The 15,924-nt window shown below is 42.2% G+C and overlaps 1 protein-coding gene across 6 annotated transcripts in view; it reads left to right on the forward strand.

Moving 5' to 3' along the window:
• The window catches only part of ZNF536 (zinc finger protein 536), a 495,063-nt gene that overhangs the window by 93,246 nt on the left and 385,893 nt on the right, over positions 1 to 15,924 (forward strand). Inside the window, exon 2 of one of the 6 annotated variants that reach the window (XM_075008655.1) lies at positions 383 to 489. The exons of the other annotated variants lie outside the window; for them this stretch is intronic. The gene's annotated coding sequence lies outside the window, so the exon portion shown is untranslated. The remainder of the gene's footprint in view (positions 1 to 382; positions 490 to 15,924) is intronic. 6 annotated transcript variants of the gene reach the window in all.

Consider the following 15,924-nt stretch of genomic DNA (forward strand, 5'->3'; position numbering starts at 1 on the left):
TCATAACCAACATGTCTGTGCTTTTGGGTCTCCAAGGGACTAGGGCGATGGCTGAGGGGCAAAAAGGACAATGTGCACAACTTCTCCAATACAGCCACCTTACAAATGTGACTTCAAGGCAATGGAAGTTAAAGAATGGAAGCCAGCTTGTGTGCTGGAGGCCTCACAGCAAAATGCTCAAAAGATATTGCTAAATAGATGAAGCTTCCCTCATACAAGCATGAGAAGAATGGTTCTATCTTATTTGTGTAAGGATGTCCAAACTGAAATACAGTGGATGAGTTACGGGTAATGGATCATAAACACACTCTTCACATTATAATGTCTGCGTGTGCCTAGCTCTTTATCCCAAATCTTTACCTTGTTATTGATTTGTTGACAGATGCTGTGGGCAGAGGCAGAAGAGTCTTATGGCCTATATTTCTGTGAAGTGAAAGGCAGGTCACCTGCTTGGTTTGTGGTTGTAGCATGGCGTAAACAAGCCTTGTGGTACAGTACAGCCTTTGTTACCATGGATGCCTTATGTGCCACTGAAATGCATGCCACTAAATACTGCCCACCCTACTGAATTTTTTATAAGAGGATAACTTGTTTGTGACTTCAGAGTGTCCAGCACATAATTAACATAATGGACTTTGCCCTTTTTATGTTATGTGATTATGTTGGATAATTTTTAAGTGACAATGAATGTGATTGAGATATTTTAATTCCCAGTAAGTATTTTCTGGGAAGCCACAATTTGCTGAACAACTAAGGAGTCTGTTCGGTGTTTGGCAGCTAGAACAGAGCGCTATAAATAAAATACACTTAAAGAAATCTAAGGGTAGCCCTACAGTTGAATCTAGTTCTTGCTTGAGCATTTCCCAACAGTTTGACTGGTGTCCATGTAGCAACTCTACCCTATGCAAGATCTGCTAATGGGGAGCTCCACAACAAACGGAGTAGAATATAAGGAGAAATTGTCAGCTAGCCTTGATCTGGTGTTTGTAGGGAATCTACAAAAAGTATTTAACCCAAAATCTTTTCTGCAAAAGATTTGTCCATTCAAAATGCATGGCAAGTGTAATTGCTGAGCAAGGCAAAGCACTTACGTATGTGCACTGATGTTATATAGACTTAAGCACAAGCTTAAAATTATACATAAAATTTCCTGATCGTGACCTTTGTGTTCTACAGGAATGGTCAGTGTTTATTTTCCTTTTGTTGTCTGTGTACAAGGACTATTAATACTTGCGTATTTGGCCAATTGTAAAGCTATCGTAAATTTTCTGAAAACTGCGTAATTCAAAGTGACATTTCACATTTGTATTTTGCCTCCAGTGAATTTTGTTGTTTGTGAAAGCTGTTGATCCTTTTCTCTTATCCAGAGAGTAAAGACAGTAATTCAGTATTCCCCATTCACTTGGCTCTCCTTCCTCCCTGGTGGAGTTCAGTTGCATACAGGAGGGACCACACATAGGAGTAAAAGAGTAGGGATCTCTGACCATGAAATCCTGGGCCTTTGTTAATTAATGTTCTTTGTGATGTTGACTTCCATGATTTGCACATCTGTTGGGCTATTCTTCCTGCCTCGGCCTCAAGAGCCTTCAGTTGGTGATACTTTTAGAGCACTGAACGGGATGATCAGTGACGACTTAGATGTGAATTGTGTCCCATTTCCAGTGCCCTTAGCTATCCAGTTGCTGGTGTCAAATAGTCCCTATGCTCCCTGTATCAAAGATTACTTATGTCACTATGGAAATTGTGTCACAAAATGTCATACCTAATGTCCATCGCTACAGAATGTTTATAGAATCAAAGTTTCACAAAAACTCATGTCAGGACAGATATTTAAAGTACTGTTCTTCTCTCTCGCCCCTCAAGTGCAAGTTATTTCTGTTTTGAATTGGCTCTAAAGTGTGTCGTGCCCTTAGAATCAGGGAATTATAACTGGTTCCTCGGTGCTCCTTCTTGTACTTTTCACCCATTGCAGGTGAGTATCAAAACCATTGCCCTCAGTGGAATTTTTTGTGGAATAAAGTAGTATGCAGCATGAAGAAGAGATGAAGTGAACCATTATTAAATAAAATAGTAACATCATCAGGCTCTGTCATTCTCAGTTAACAGTGATCCAGTGATATCCCCATGTATATTCCTATATGTCAGTGTTCCAGAAATTTCTGATACTGTGGCTTTTCAAAACTTCTCAGTGCCCTGGTTACTGGGCTATCTATCCTGGTCTCTGTAAGTGCAAGGCTCATGTCTTGTGTTTTTACCTCTACCTCTCCTCATGTGGATTCATGCATTTCTCCCATTCTGAGGCCCGGCCCTGGGCTACAGTTCAGTCGTGTGTTTACCAAGCAGATCTGATGGAGTTTGACACCTCTGGTTCTCCCCATAGGAACCTGACCAGTGGTAAAAATAGCGATAGGCAGACTTCTGAAACCCATCTATTGTTTAATTTCAAGAGTAGGAACAATCTGTTTAAAGAAAAAGGATTTTAACACAACAGTCAGGCAAGTGGACTGTCTTACTTGAAGCTCTACCATTCTCTGATGCTGGCTCAGGCAGGTCTAGCTTAATGCCTTCCTCCCACCCAAAAGCCTGTGTCAGTCTGGTTTCTGGAGATAGCTCCTCAACAACTGCTGTAGCCCTTTTGATTCTGGTTCCCTGGCTTTGGCCCTGGTTGTCAAAACTGGTTCTGTAAGATGGCTGGAGCTAGGAGGTGGAATCTTCACTGCTCATGATTCAGGGATGGTCTCTTAGCAGCCCTTGTCTATTTACTGAGTGGCTTTTCTTGCTCTATTCTGCTTCTTTCCTGCTTATTTTCTTTAGCACCCCCCCAATAAACTAAACCAGCATATTCACATAGTGAACAACCCAGTAAACTGGTCAACACACAATATCCATAAATTGTCACAGAGCAGTTCTGTGTCCTTCACACAGTACTGGCCTAAGTGTGCCAATTGAAGCCAGTTTGGAGAGCAAATTTAGGTCAGCACTGAGCACTTCTGAAAATCCCACCTCCCATGTCATATGGATCAACTGATCAGGCTCCTAAATCTTCATGTATATTCCTATATGTCTTGCCTTTCAAAAATAATGAGCATACACTGTTTCTGAAATGAACAGCTGAAGATGAAAAAGGTCATGTTATCCTCCTTCATTAAAACCCACCATAGGATAAAACATACTTGACTCTCTATAAGCTAGCATTTATGGACTTATTGGCAGATTGTTTCCTTTAAAGGATCTCTTGGGAGCTTTGTACAGCCTGGACTGTTCTTCCCCCCCACCTGAGCCTTCCGTCTTTTCATTGTGTAGTCTCCCTGATTCCTTAAGGATCCTGCTGGTGTTGGTTGTGGCACCCTTCCCTGTGCTGTCTGAGAGGGAGTAGATAACATAGTGAGGAATTGTGACTGGTCCTGCCTTCAGTAACTTTTGTGCTTAGAATTTCCAACCTCCTAGAGTAGAACATCCTGTGGAGAATGGCTGTCCCTCTGCTCTGCCTCTTTAACATCTCGCATGCCAAATGGTGGAATCCCTACAACACTGAGTATGAGTTAAGAACTACCTTCCTTCCATTCTCTTAGGGCTTTTCTGCCTCAGTTTGTTCTCTGTGGCATGTATGGGGGGAAGCATACAATTGCCATTTATGCTAAGATAGCTATAAAAAATGTGAAGCCTCATAAAAATACATTGAGTTAATAGCCTTCAGTGCAACAGTAAAGATAGCGGAGTTTGTTTTTTATACAAGCTTAACGTGTTTTTCTCCTTCTTTTTCTTTGGTTTAAATTTCCATTTCTCATTTTGCAACTATTTTATGCAGAAAACAACAGTGCAAGTATAAAAATTTCATAGTATTTACTAATATAAATATTTGCTTTTATGAAGCAGTGTTACACCAAATTCCTGAACTGCAGTCTAAGCAACTGTTGGAATGTTTGAGGTAAGGAACCTGACCTTTGTAAAGATCAGCTGAATGAAAACAGGGTTTTCGCTGTTTTTAACGTGTGTGTACTGAATGGCCTCAGAATGGCAGGACAGTAAGCAACGCATACATTGTTACTTTTGTATTCCAGTTGGAAGTTCTTGTCATATGTAATCGCACTGATAACTGAAAATATTTTACATGAATTTCAGGATATTCTTGCAAAGCTAGTAACAGACAATTTGCAAAAGATAAGGGAAAATAAATGTAATGAGACCTTCGTTATACTAAATTTTACCAGTCACAAAACCTGTATAAAGAAGAATATCTTGATTTAGCTTTGTCCTAAAATAGAGGCGAAGTTGTTAGTCATATACGGAAAGTGCAGGAAGAAGTGTGGGGAAAACATATATGAAATCATACTGGTTTCCAGAACAACATAGTTCATCTTCCTACTGCACACACACATTTGTTGCCACTTATCGTTGTTAAGCATTTTAATTTATCTTGCACCTGAGACCCGTTGTGTATGTTCTATATTGCTGCAGTTGTTAATCTAGTTACATCCATTTTTAACATATGATCAAACTAACTTTCTTGATTGGACTGAGGAAAATAAGCTATAGGCACATTCAAGAATAAAATCTATCAGTCTGCCTCACTAAAAGAGTTTTTGAGATCGTAGACAAATACTATTATTTTAAAAGGCACCCATAACCTGCCACAAGTTTACTCAGTATGCTATAGATAGGTGGATACTTATGATAGGGTCCTCTGCAGTCTGAGATGGGCAAATGTCAGAGGTGGGCTTGTAGTGGGCTCATGCGGTGAAGATGTGCTTTATTATTTATGAAGGGTTGTTTCCCTTTTTGTTGTTGTTGTAATGATTTTGTTGTAAGGGGTCTTATACTGATTTAATTTTTTCTTAGCAAAGTAGTTCCACTTAGCTAATTTATTTTTCAGCTTTAAAACATCAGCATTTTATAGATCTGAATTTCACAATGTGTGGATGATTGCTACGTACAATTTGCGAAATTGTGATTAACCAGCCCTGCTTCGAGTCAGTTCTCCCTAATTCACAAAAGGCTTCCAAGAATAGTCTGCACAAAATTCAGTTTGCAAATTGCAGGGCAGATTTTTAGAGGGCAGTTTAAAGAATGAAGTCCTAAGGGTTTTATCTATATTTATATCTCTTGTTAAACCAAACTCTTATGTAAATGTTACAATCTGTAAATAACAAGCCAAGCAGCTTTCGTAAAGGAAAGATTGCATCTATATTTTCTGAGATTTAGCAAAATTATTAACCTACACAATAGATTAATGCACAAGAATCTTTGGAAACATCTAATACAAGACTGTGTCTTCACTGTGTTTTATGGATATTTAAAGATTTAAAAATACATAGATCTTTCATTTTGCAGTAAAAATTGTCTTAAATTGAAAAACACTGCCCTTAGAGATGGCTTGAAAAAATGGAGATCGCTTTTGTATACTTTTACTTTTTATAGCCATTAATGTTGCAGTAAATCTTGTATTATTGTATACAGTCTAGATTATTCTTCATTCTTTTGCCTTTGGACAGGAAAGAAATTACTGGCTTCCATCAGCGTTATTGGCAATCCTCATATTCTGACATCTGTTCCTTTCTAAACATTTTACCAACCTTGATGAAATGTAGTTTAGTGTTAGAAGCTGACTTGAAAAAAAATTGGATGATAAAAAGATAACATTGATTAAACACCAGAAGTAATTTACCAGTAACTATCAGTGTTTTGATGGCTACTGCAGTTTATTTCAGAAAAGCTAGACATTGTATAGAAATGTTGATCATATTTAATCTTTGAATTAAGCTGAATAAATAAATTTTCATTTAAAAAAACAGATGTATGAGAACCTAATTTCAGTTAATTTCGATCAAATTCTTTGTTTTCTGTTCCTTAGAATAGTTTAGGTATATTTTACAGTAGTTATGCAATGCACTTGTCCCAAATAAAAACTTTCTCAATTAATATTTTAATACACTGCACAGACCTCATTCACCACTACGGGACTCCAGTGTTTCAGGGGAGTTAGACCAGCATAGTACTGCAAGCACACAGTGGTGAATCAGGTTATTGGAATACACAAACTCCAAAATGTGGGTTAAAAAGGTGGTTTCAGAAACAAGGCAGATGTATATCCAAACAATTAGGGTGGTACCAGCATCTTTAGTCTCTGAAGAGTAGTATATTGCATATGTGCCATTTTTAATGAATTGTTAGAGCATGTACATTAGTTTGTTAAACTAAAGAAGTTACAGTATGATATGAGCAAAAGTGAAGAGTATGCATATTGTAGGGTATATGAGAGAGAGAGAGAGAATGTGTGTTTCACATACACAATTTTGCATATGCAAATTTTCTCAACATTGGCCTGGTTCTGCTTCCACTGAAATCAATGAGAGTTTTACTACTGACTTCTGTAGGAGCAGAGTTTGGCCAATACTAAACAAATTTAAAAATGATACCCATTCCAAATCCATTGAAGTGACAATTTGCACCAGCTGTGGAGATGTGCATATGTACACACTGACACTCTGCCTTGTATATATAAACTTTCAAGGCCAAATTTGCATTTGCAACTCTTGGTGACTTCAGTGAGTGCCACATGGGTATTCCAGGGCCAAAAGTAGCCTTGTGACTACAGGATCTGATAGGATTCTAAAGCCTTTTGTGGCTTGTATTCTTTTGACTGCTTCAGTCCAAGTTATGCATATTCCACTGCTGGTGGACTGCTTACAGTGTGAGATTTGTAATTTTTTGTTTTCTTTTTTCTTTCTTTCTTTTCCTTCTTTTTATAGGCGATTTTCATTTGAAGAAAAAAGCATTTTCCTCATGTGGGTGAATTAGAAAAAAACTTTTCATATTTTCTATAAAATGTTTTATTCTTATTCCCGTCCAAAATTATGCTATTGGATACCAGAAATGTGAGCAGACTAGGTATGTGGTTTGTAATCTGCTTGTCTGTGCAAATAATAATAATTCACACTTTTTATCCATGTCTCTCTCCACATGCTTTATGAACATTAATGGATACTCTCAGTTCTTTTTGTGAAGGATATTTAGTAGAGGTTGTTGGAACATTCTGATGAAATTTGATTTTGCTGCAATATGCTGTTTTGTGGAGGCGTATCCATCTCCATTCTGTTTTTGTGGGGGAAGACAAAAAAAAAAGGCTCACACCTTGTAGCCTAGTGGATAAGGAAACGGCTGGGGTGGGGGTGACCCCATCGGCTTCAAGCCTGTACGTTGCCTGAGTCAGAATAAGCTGAATGAAAAACTTTGCTCTGAGTCATGAAGAGTTAGGACTTGAACTAAGTGTCCTGTATCTAAAGTCATTTAGCTAACTACCAGGAGACAGCAAGACATATGTACCCTAGCCCCCACCCCAAGCTCAGGATATAGGTTCCAAACCCATACATTTCAATGCAATTCTTTTAATTCCAGTGTGGAAGAAAACTGAATTCCTGCTCACGTTGATTAAGATAGGTGTGTTTTGCACACTCTGGGTGCATGATCATTGGCAGGCTTGTCTCTTAGAGGTATCCATTGGGTTGGGTGTGGAGCCCGCAGAGTGGCACCTTAGTGACATTGTATACAGGTCCCTGACAAAGTGCTATCAGCTTAGATCCTTCTTCCTGCCAGTCATAGTTGTTGAAGCCTTTGCAAGTGTCTTTCTAGTGTTCCTTTTTAGTCACTTGTAAATAGGTCATTGTTTTGTAGTTTCAGTAGTTAGTTTAGTGGTAAGTTTACTTCACCCTTATAAAATCTCTGCTCAGTACCACTAGGGTATTCTGGCATCGATACCACCATAGCTAAAGGAGTTTAGAGGAGGTACTTTGTGCTGTGAAAGGGGTATGAACACCGTTTTACTCACCTGTTCTCAAATCTGGGATCCTGGTCGTGGATGCAGCAAATCATAAAGAATAGCAGGGACAACTGGGACCCTTTCCAAAATTGAGGGACACTGGATCTTTTCAGCTGGAAGGCATACTTGACTAGGGGGTGGTACTCCAACTTCAAATAGCCACCCAGAAAGCCTTAGTCAACTGTTATGCTTTTAATTCCTGGTACACATTATTGAAGTTCCAAGAGTTGATCCTGGCTGACTTATGCCTAGAGTTTGTGGAACTCCTAGGGGAAGGCAGTCAAAACCTCCCTCCAGGCTCCATTGAACTCTGTGGATTCAGCAGCTCACACTGTGGGCAGCAGCTCACCACCATTACAATGAGAGGTAGCTCATGGTAACACGTTCAGGGCTACCTGCCCTGGCTGCTCGTCTGCAGCCTTAGTAATGCCTTGGGCCCCTGTCACTGGGCCTCAGCTTGGGATTTATTCAGTCCTGAGTCCCCTGGCTCACCCTGCCTTCCCCAACACTGTTCTGTCAAAGGTACCCCATGCTAGCAGGCAGCTAGGTGCCTCTCCCTCCAGAGATGGAGTAAAAGTTAGTTCCTTCTAGCCAGCAAGTGTTTCTATACAGCCCTGCTGGGCTCTGATTGGCTGCCTCAAGACCTCTCCCAGTGTTGTTTTAACCTGTTCCATTCCAGAGTGGGGCAACTGCCCAATCACACGATGCCTGTCGCAGTCCTCCTCAGGCCAAGGGTCACCAAATAGCCCCCTGTCCTGAAGCTGAATTTGTGAAGGTGTGCCAAGGATAGGGCACTAGTTCTAGACTTGGATCTTGATCTCCAACCCCAATGTGAATCAGCTTTCTCACATCTACTGCACTTGGTCCCGGATTACTTCAGCTCCCTCGGACCTGAGTATGGTAGGGGTGTAGTATTCTGTTCAAATCTGTATTTTCCCACCCATATTCCCTGTCCCTCTTCAGGGACCCTTCTCACAAGCAATTCCTTCTACAGGAGGGGCAATCACTCCATCTTAAGGCGTTCGGGCAAGGGTTTTATTCCTGATATTTCCTCATCCCCAAGACCAAAGGTGGGGTCAGTCCTATACTGAAACTGTGAGACCCCCGACACAATCATAAAGAAGGTGAAATTTCACATTGTCTCCCTGGTCTCCATCATTTCCTGTATTGGATCCAGGGGACTGGTACACTGACCTTGACGTGCAAGATGTGTACTTTCATATCTCCATTATTCCATCCCACAGATGGTTTCTTCAGTTTGTGGTCAGCAGCCAACACTACCAGTTCACAGTGCTTCCCTTTGGGCTCTTGGCAGCCCTTTGTGTATTTACAAAATGCATGGTGATTCCTCTGCAAATGTTAGGTACAGATCTTTTCTTACGTGGATGACTGGCTCATCAAGGCCAAGTTATAAGTGCAAGTGGCGGCACGTGTTTCTGGTCCATGTCACCTTTCTCAGTTTGGGCTTCAAATGGAATATGTCTAAATCGATACTAACCACGATGCAGAAAACAGAATTCACATGGGCTCTGCTGGACTCCATGCAAGCCAGGGTATCTTTGCCCTTGTTGTGCTTCTAAATTCTCAGGGGTGTAATCAAGAATCTCTGTTGGCTCCCAACAATGATGGCTGGAAATTGCATGAAACCACTGTGGCATATGGTGGCTTGCACGTATGAGTCCAGAACTTCAGATTATATCTTCAGCTTCTTCAAGCCTGTTTGGTGCAGGAATATCTAGGACTCTCTGGGCAGAATAGTTACCCTCCTGCCTCTCATTCTTTAGTCTCTCCACTGGTGGCTATAGCTACAAGTGGTGTATACTGGAGTCCCCTTTGCCAAGCCATAGCCTGTGCTATCGCTGGTCCCAGACATCTCAGAACTGGAATGAAGAGTGTATAACAGACAGTGTTGGAACTGAAGACCTATGGTCCCATGCACAACTATCTCTGCACATCAATATAAAGAAATTGAGAGTGGTTCATCCAGCACAGCAAATGTTCCAGGCCCACCTTCAGGGTCAATGAGTTTCAGTGCTGACAGGCAACACCACAGTGATATTCTGTATAAATGAATGGTGATATTTGCTTCTTTTCCCCATGCCAGGAAGCCCTCGAGCTGTGGGACTTTTGCATCACCCACTCAGTTCACCTAGAAGTGTCATACCTCCCTGGAGTGCAAAGTAATTCGCCATTCATCGCAGCCACTCATTCCTTGGTCATGAGTGGTCCCCTGGGGCAGACATTGCCCCGATGAGTTTTCAGAGGTGGGGTTCTCCCAGATAGGTCTGTTAGCAAAATGGAACAATAGGAAATGCCAGTGGTTCTGCTCCTTTCTCAGCTACAGCCCTGGCCCCTTTGTGGATGCTTTTCACTTCCCATGGACGTCACCTGCTATGCACATTCCCTTCCTGCTCTTCATTCTCATACACAAAGTACTCTTCAAGGTCCACCAAGACTGCAGGTATGGAGGGCTGGGTGCTCTGGCTCTGCCTCTTCTGCCTGAAGCTACATGCCTTTGGGGACTGTGGAGCTGCCCCCACCCCACTCTTTTCCCAGGAGCTTGCAGAGGCTGTTGGCTTCCCTGGAAATAGGAAATGATCTACTTCTCTAGCAAACCACAAGCAATTTTTCATTTGGCCTCTATGGAAGGGTACTCCTGCACAGCAAGCTTCAATTCCCTTTGTTCTGGACTGCTTTACTGTGCCTAAAGCAGCAGGCACTGGCAATTTCATCTGCTAAAGTGCACCTGACTGCCATCTTGGCCTTCCACCCAGGTACAGCAAGTAGGTCAGTCTTCAGGACTCAGATGAGCTGCATCTATACCAGCAAGTTCTTTTGAAATATTTTTTGAAAGAAGGGGCTCTTCAAAATATCCTGGCCGTTTCTACACAGACCACTTGCTTTGAAAGTGGCATGGTAATACACGGCCCGAAATATGCTAATGAGGCATGGATGCAAATTCTCCACACCTCATTAGCATACGGTCACGTGATTTGGAGTCCAGAAGACCATTCTTCCGGACTCCAAAATGCTATGTAGAAGTGCGTCCCCGGGGGAGCTTCCGAAAGGAAGTCCTTTTTCTGGAGGCCCCTTCTTCCCGAAAATTTTTGGGAAGAAGGAGCCTCTGGAAGAAGGACTTCCTTCCAGAAGACCCCCCCGCCCAGCGGCCACGCTTCTAAATGGCATTTTGGAGTCTGGAAGAATGGTCTTATTAGCATATTTCGGGCCACGCCTCATTAGCATATTTTGGGCCGTGTATTACCATGCCACTTTTGAAGAAAGTGGCCTGTGTAGAAATGGCCAAAAAGTGTTCTTTCAAAATTAAATCAAAAGAACGTGGCGCTTCTTTCAGAAGCACTCTTTCACTCCTGTTTCAGGGGGTGTGCCTTCTTTTGAAAGCTGCTGTTGAAAGAAAATGTGTAGACTTGCTGTAGGCCTTTTTTCTTTGAAAGAGCAGTCCTCATGGCACCTGGCCTGTTCTTTCAAAAGAAGAGGGGCTATGTGGACAGTCTCTTTCGAAAGAGCAGATCATTCTTTTGATCTGCTTTTTTGCGTGTGGATGCACTCTTTCAAAAGGCTTAATTCGAAAGATTGCTGTAGCGTAGTCATAGCCAGGATGGGCCAGTTTCTCAAGGGCTTGAACAGGCTTCATCTTCAGGTTCAGCAGCCCATCCCCTACTAGAATATCAACCTGACCCTCTCTGAGCTCATGGGTTCTCCGCTTTGAGCCCATGGTGACCTGTCTCCTATTCGGCCTTTCTTGGAATGTGACCTTTCTGGTGGCTATAAGCTCGGCCAGAAGGGCCTCCGAGTTTAGAGCATTAACTTCAGAGTTGCCCACTGTGCAGCAATGCCCACATTCAGCATTTCCATCTAAGGCAGTCTCTCAGTTTCCTATAAACTAGACATGTTTTTACTTGTGTTCTTCCCTAAGCCACATGTTAATAACAGAGGTCAAATGATCCATTCCCTAGACATCAGGCAAGCCCATACCTTCTATACTGAATGCACAAAGCCAGTCACCACAGCTCTTCATTGCAGTCACTGAGAGAAGGAAAAGGCTCCCAATCCCATCCCAGTGGATTATGTAGGAAATCATGTCCTGCATCAGAATGTGCTATGACCTAGGCCAGATTTCAGTTCTGTCATGGATGGCTGTGTGGGTCCCTATTCAGGATATATGCAAAGCAGCAACTTAGTCTCCCATCCTCACCTTCATGTCTCATTACACCATCACCCAAAAGGTGACAGACAATGCAGCCTTTAGAAGGGTAGCAATCAGGTGATCTCCAACCCCTCCTCTGAGGAGTTTGCTGGGAGTCATCATTTGGCATGGACATGAGCAAACAATGGAAGAAGAAAAAAGGGTTACCTATCTCTTGGAACTACTGTTCTTCAAGATATAATGCTTGTATCCATTCCAAACCCTGCCTGCCTCCCCTCTGTCAGAGCATTACAGCAAGAAGAAACTGAGCAGGTGGCAGATCACCCGGGAGAAACCTTTTGATGAGCGTGCATGCAGCCAGCACACACACCTGTTGGAATGAGCGTGAGCAGCACATTGCAAAGGACAACAGTTACAAGAGGTAGGTAACCCATTTTTTTAAATCCATGAAAGCAGCACTGAGAGAGAATTGCTGTCCTCTAGTCAGCCCTAATGTTTAGCCTTCCTAATTTTCAGACGTGGAAACTGAGGATTAGAGCGATTTGCTCACAGTCACACAGCAGCTCAGCAGCCATGCCTGGAATAGGACCCAGGATCCCTGACAACTCAGTTCTGTGATGCTCACAGTGCCTTAGAACCTTCTGATGCCCTTTAGCATATGGTCTCAAAGCTGTTGATGTTCACCTGCACAGATATCTTTACAAACTACTAGTGGGAGCTATCTAAATATCTAACAGATGTACATGCTCGCCCTGGGATTAATGCATTCTGGACACAGACTGATCATCCTCACACCTCTTTAAAATCCCAGCATATTTTTTTCACTTGCTCATATGGCGCACACCTGTGACATGCTGGCAGTGCACTTGCAATGCAAGCGACCCTCATGTTCAAAGCCATCTTTACATCTTTGTTTCCTTATATGTAAACCTGTTGGAGGTTTTCTCTGAGCATTCAAAGGCTTGTGTATTCTGTTACCTCTTTAAAATCCCACCGTGACCCATGAATATGCTGAATATAAAAGCAGAAGCAAAGCAAGTGGAACTAAACAAATAGGTACTGAGAGGCAAAATAAGAAAAAAATGTTGGCAGCTCTTGTGCCAGCCAATATCACTTCATGCTTTTTATTGCAAACTTGTGTACTAACAATAGACCACCACCCTACACAGCTGGGTGTGTGAATTGAAGGTTCACTGAATGCTGTGAGGTTTTTTCCAAATGTAGCACAATTATAAGAACACCTGCGCTAAAGAACTTTGCACTGATTTTTTTGCAATTTCACATTCTTCAATTTCTTTCTTATTCTAATTTTTGCTCAGAAAAAAAAATGACTGGCAGCATACGTTTCAGTCTTTGGACTTAAGCTTTCAAGGTGCTACAAGCCTTCTATCTACAAGCCTTCTATGAAATCTGTGGCATTTTAGAGCTATAATGGAAGGACGTAACCCATCTTCCAAAGCCAGATCTGCTGAGGCCTGCATCCTATTATTCTGGTCCCAATAACAGCCATGACATCAAAAATCCAAGGAAATATAATAATAGTTTGGAAATCTAAGGCTGATGAACTTACCATTTCTTAAAAACATTGAGGAGTCTGGTAGAACCTTAGAGACTAATGGATTTGTTAAGGCATGAGATTTTGTGGGCAAAACTAGAGTGGAAATACAAAGGCAGGTAAATATTTAATTGGAACTTCCTTTTCAGTTAGTTTTTAGTAGTTGATAGCTTTTGCCCAGGTACTAGTGAATTTTTCTCTCATACTGATATCTGAATTTGGGGCTTACTATCACCTGAGTATCTAGAGACTCATGTTTATAACTCTGATTAATACTAAGGGCTTATCCCCATGGCATCCCATGTGTGTGAACTGTAGACCATTATTAAATGTTGCACTCTAAGGCTACATCTACACGAGAAGCCTCTGTCAACCGAAGTCACTGTCAGAAGTGATTTACTGACAAAACATCTGTCGACAGATTACGTCTACACATAAAAGCAGATTGAAAGAGCAATCCGCTCTGATGACAAGGAGCAACCAGACTGCCCGGCCCTCTCTCAACAGAACAGGTGACTGGAAGCTCTGCAAACTGGTCTGCCCGGTAAACCGGAAGCCCTGGCTGTTGACAGAAGGGCCCCGGAGCATCTACATGGCTGTTTTGTCAACAGAACACTGTCAAAAGCGGTGTAGTACCTGAATGGGGAGAGGTATAACGCTGCTAGCCGATGTCCTGGATTTTGTTGACAAACTGTTGACCAATTGCATTTTGCGTGTAGATGTGCTGCAGTTTTTCCTGACAAAGCCCTGTTTTGCTGGGAAAATCCTCTTACGTGGATGTAGCCTAAGGGTATGTCTACAGTTTTTTCTGAATGGCAGACATTATTTTAAAATAACTTTTGTTAGCATCTACACAATTGAATTGCTATTTTGAAATTATTTTGAAATACCAGTTGGCTGATTTCAAAATAGGTAAACCTCATTCTGGCTTTGTCTATACCAAAACAAATTGGGAAGAAGGGTGCTTTCGAAAATGGGGCTTCCATTCGAAGGAACCCCATCTACATGGCTATTTTACATTTCGAAAGCAGAACTTTCAATGCATCAAGTGGCCACCATTACGCAAACGAGGCAATGAGTATTCATATCAGTGCCTCATTAGCATTTTCAATCTGCTGTATTTACATACCCCTTCTGAAAGGGAGGGGTAGTGTAGTCACAGCCTCTATGAAGAATAGTGCCCATTTCAAAATAGGTGCTGTTAAGACAGGGAATAGAGCTGAGTTCTAAATGAGCCATAGTGGATCCATGGACTGGAACCGGCAGCTGGAAACTGTTGGCTTCTAAATAAACTTGATATCTAGAAGCCTCTGCTGATTGGCTGAGCCTCAGGAAGGGGAGGGACTTTGAGGCAGTTCAGGGCTTTATAAAGCAGTGTCCAAGCGAACAGGTGAGCTTGCGAACATGGAACTGCAACAGAGACTTGGTGGGATGACTCACATGACTGGAGTGCTGTCATGAAAGGGTATAAACTGTTCAGGAAGAACAGGCAAGGGAGAAAAGGAGGAGGAGTTGCACTGTACGTAAGAGAGCTCTATGATTGCTTGGAACTCCAGTACATAGAGGAAGAAAAGCCTGTTGAGAATCTATGGGTCAAGCTTAGTGGTGTAGGTAGCACTGGAGATGTGGTGGTTGGCATCTGCTACAGGCCGCCAAATCAGGATGAGGAGGTAGATGAGGCTTTTTTTGGACAACAGAGAGAAGTTTCTGGATCATGGGCTGTCGTTATCATGGGGGGCTTTAATTACCCTGACATCTGTTGGGAGACCAATACGGCGGTACACAAACTGTCCAGAAAGTTTCTGGAGAATGTTGGGGATCACTTCTTGGTACAAGTGCTGAAGGACCCGACCAGAGGTCATGCACGGCTCGACCTGCTGCTTACAAACAGGGAGGAACTAATAGGGAAGGTAGAGGTGGGTGACAACCTGGGATGCCGTGATCATGAGATGGTAGACTTCAGGATCCTGACCAAAGAAAGGAAAGAGAGCAGCAAATTACACACCTTGGACTTCAGAGAAGCAGACTTTGACTCCTTCAGGATCCTGATGGGCAGAATCACCTGGGATGCTACCATGAAGGGACAAGGAGTCCAGGAAAACTGGCAGTATTTTAAGGAAGCCCTATTGAAGGCACAGAAAGAAACCATCCCAATGCGCAGCAAGAGAAGTAAATATGGTAGGAGACCAGACTGGCTTACTGGGGAAATCCTTGGAAAACTTAGGCTCAAAAGGGAGTTTACAAAAAGTGGAAACTTGGACAGATGTCTAGGGAGAGATATAAATGCATAGCTCGAGAATGTAGGGCAGTTATCAGGAAGGCGAAAGCACAACTGGAATTGCAACTAGCGAGGAATGGGAAGGATAACAACAAAAGTTTCTACAGGCA

The sequence above is a fragment of the Carettochelys insculpta genome, chromosome 14 (genome assembly GCF_033958435.1).
Source record: "Carettochelys insculpta isolate YL-2023 chromosome 14, ASM3395843v1, whole genome shotgun sequence".
Taxonomy (NCBI): domain Eukaryota; kingdom Metazoa; phylum Chordata; order Testudines; family Carettochelyidae; genus Carettochelys; species Carettochelys insculpta.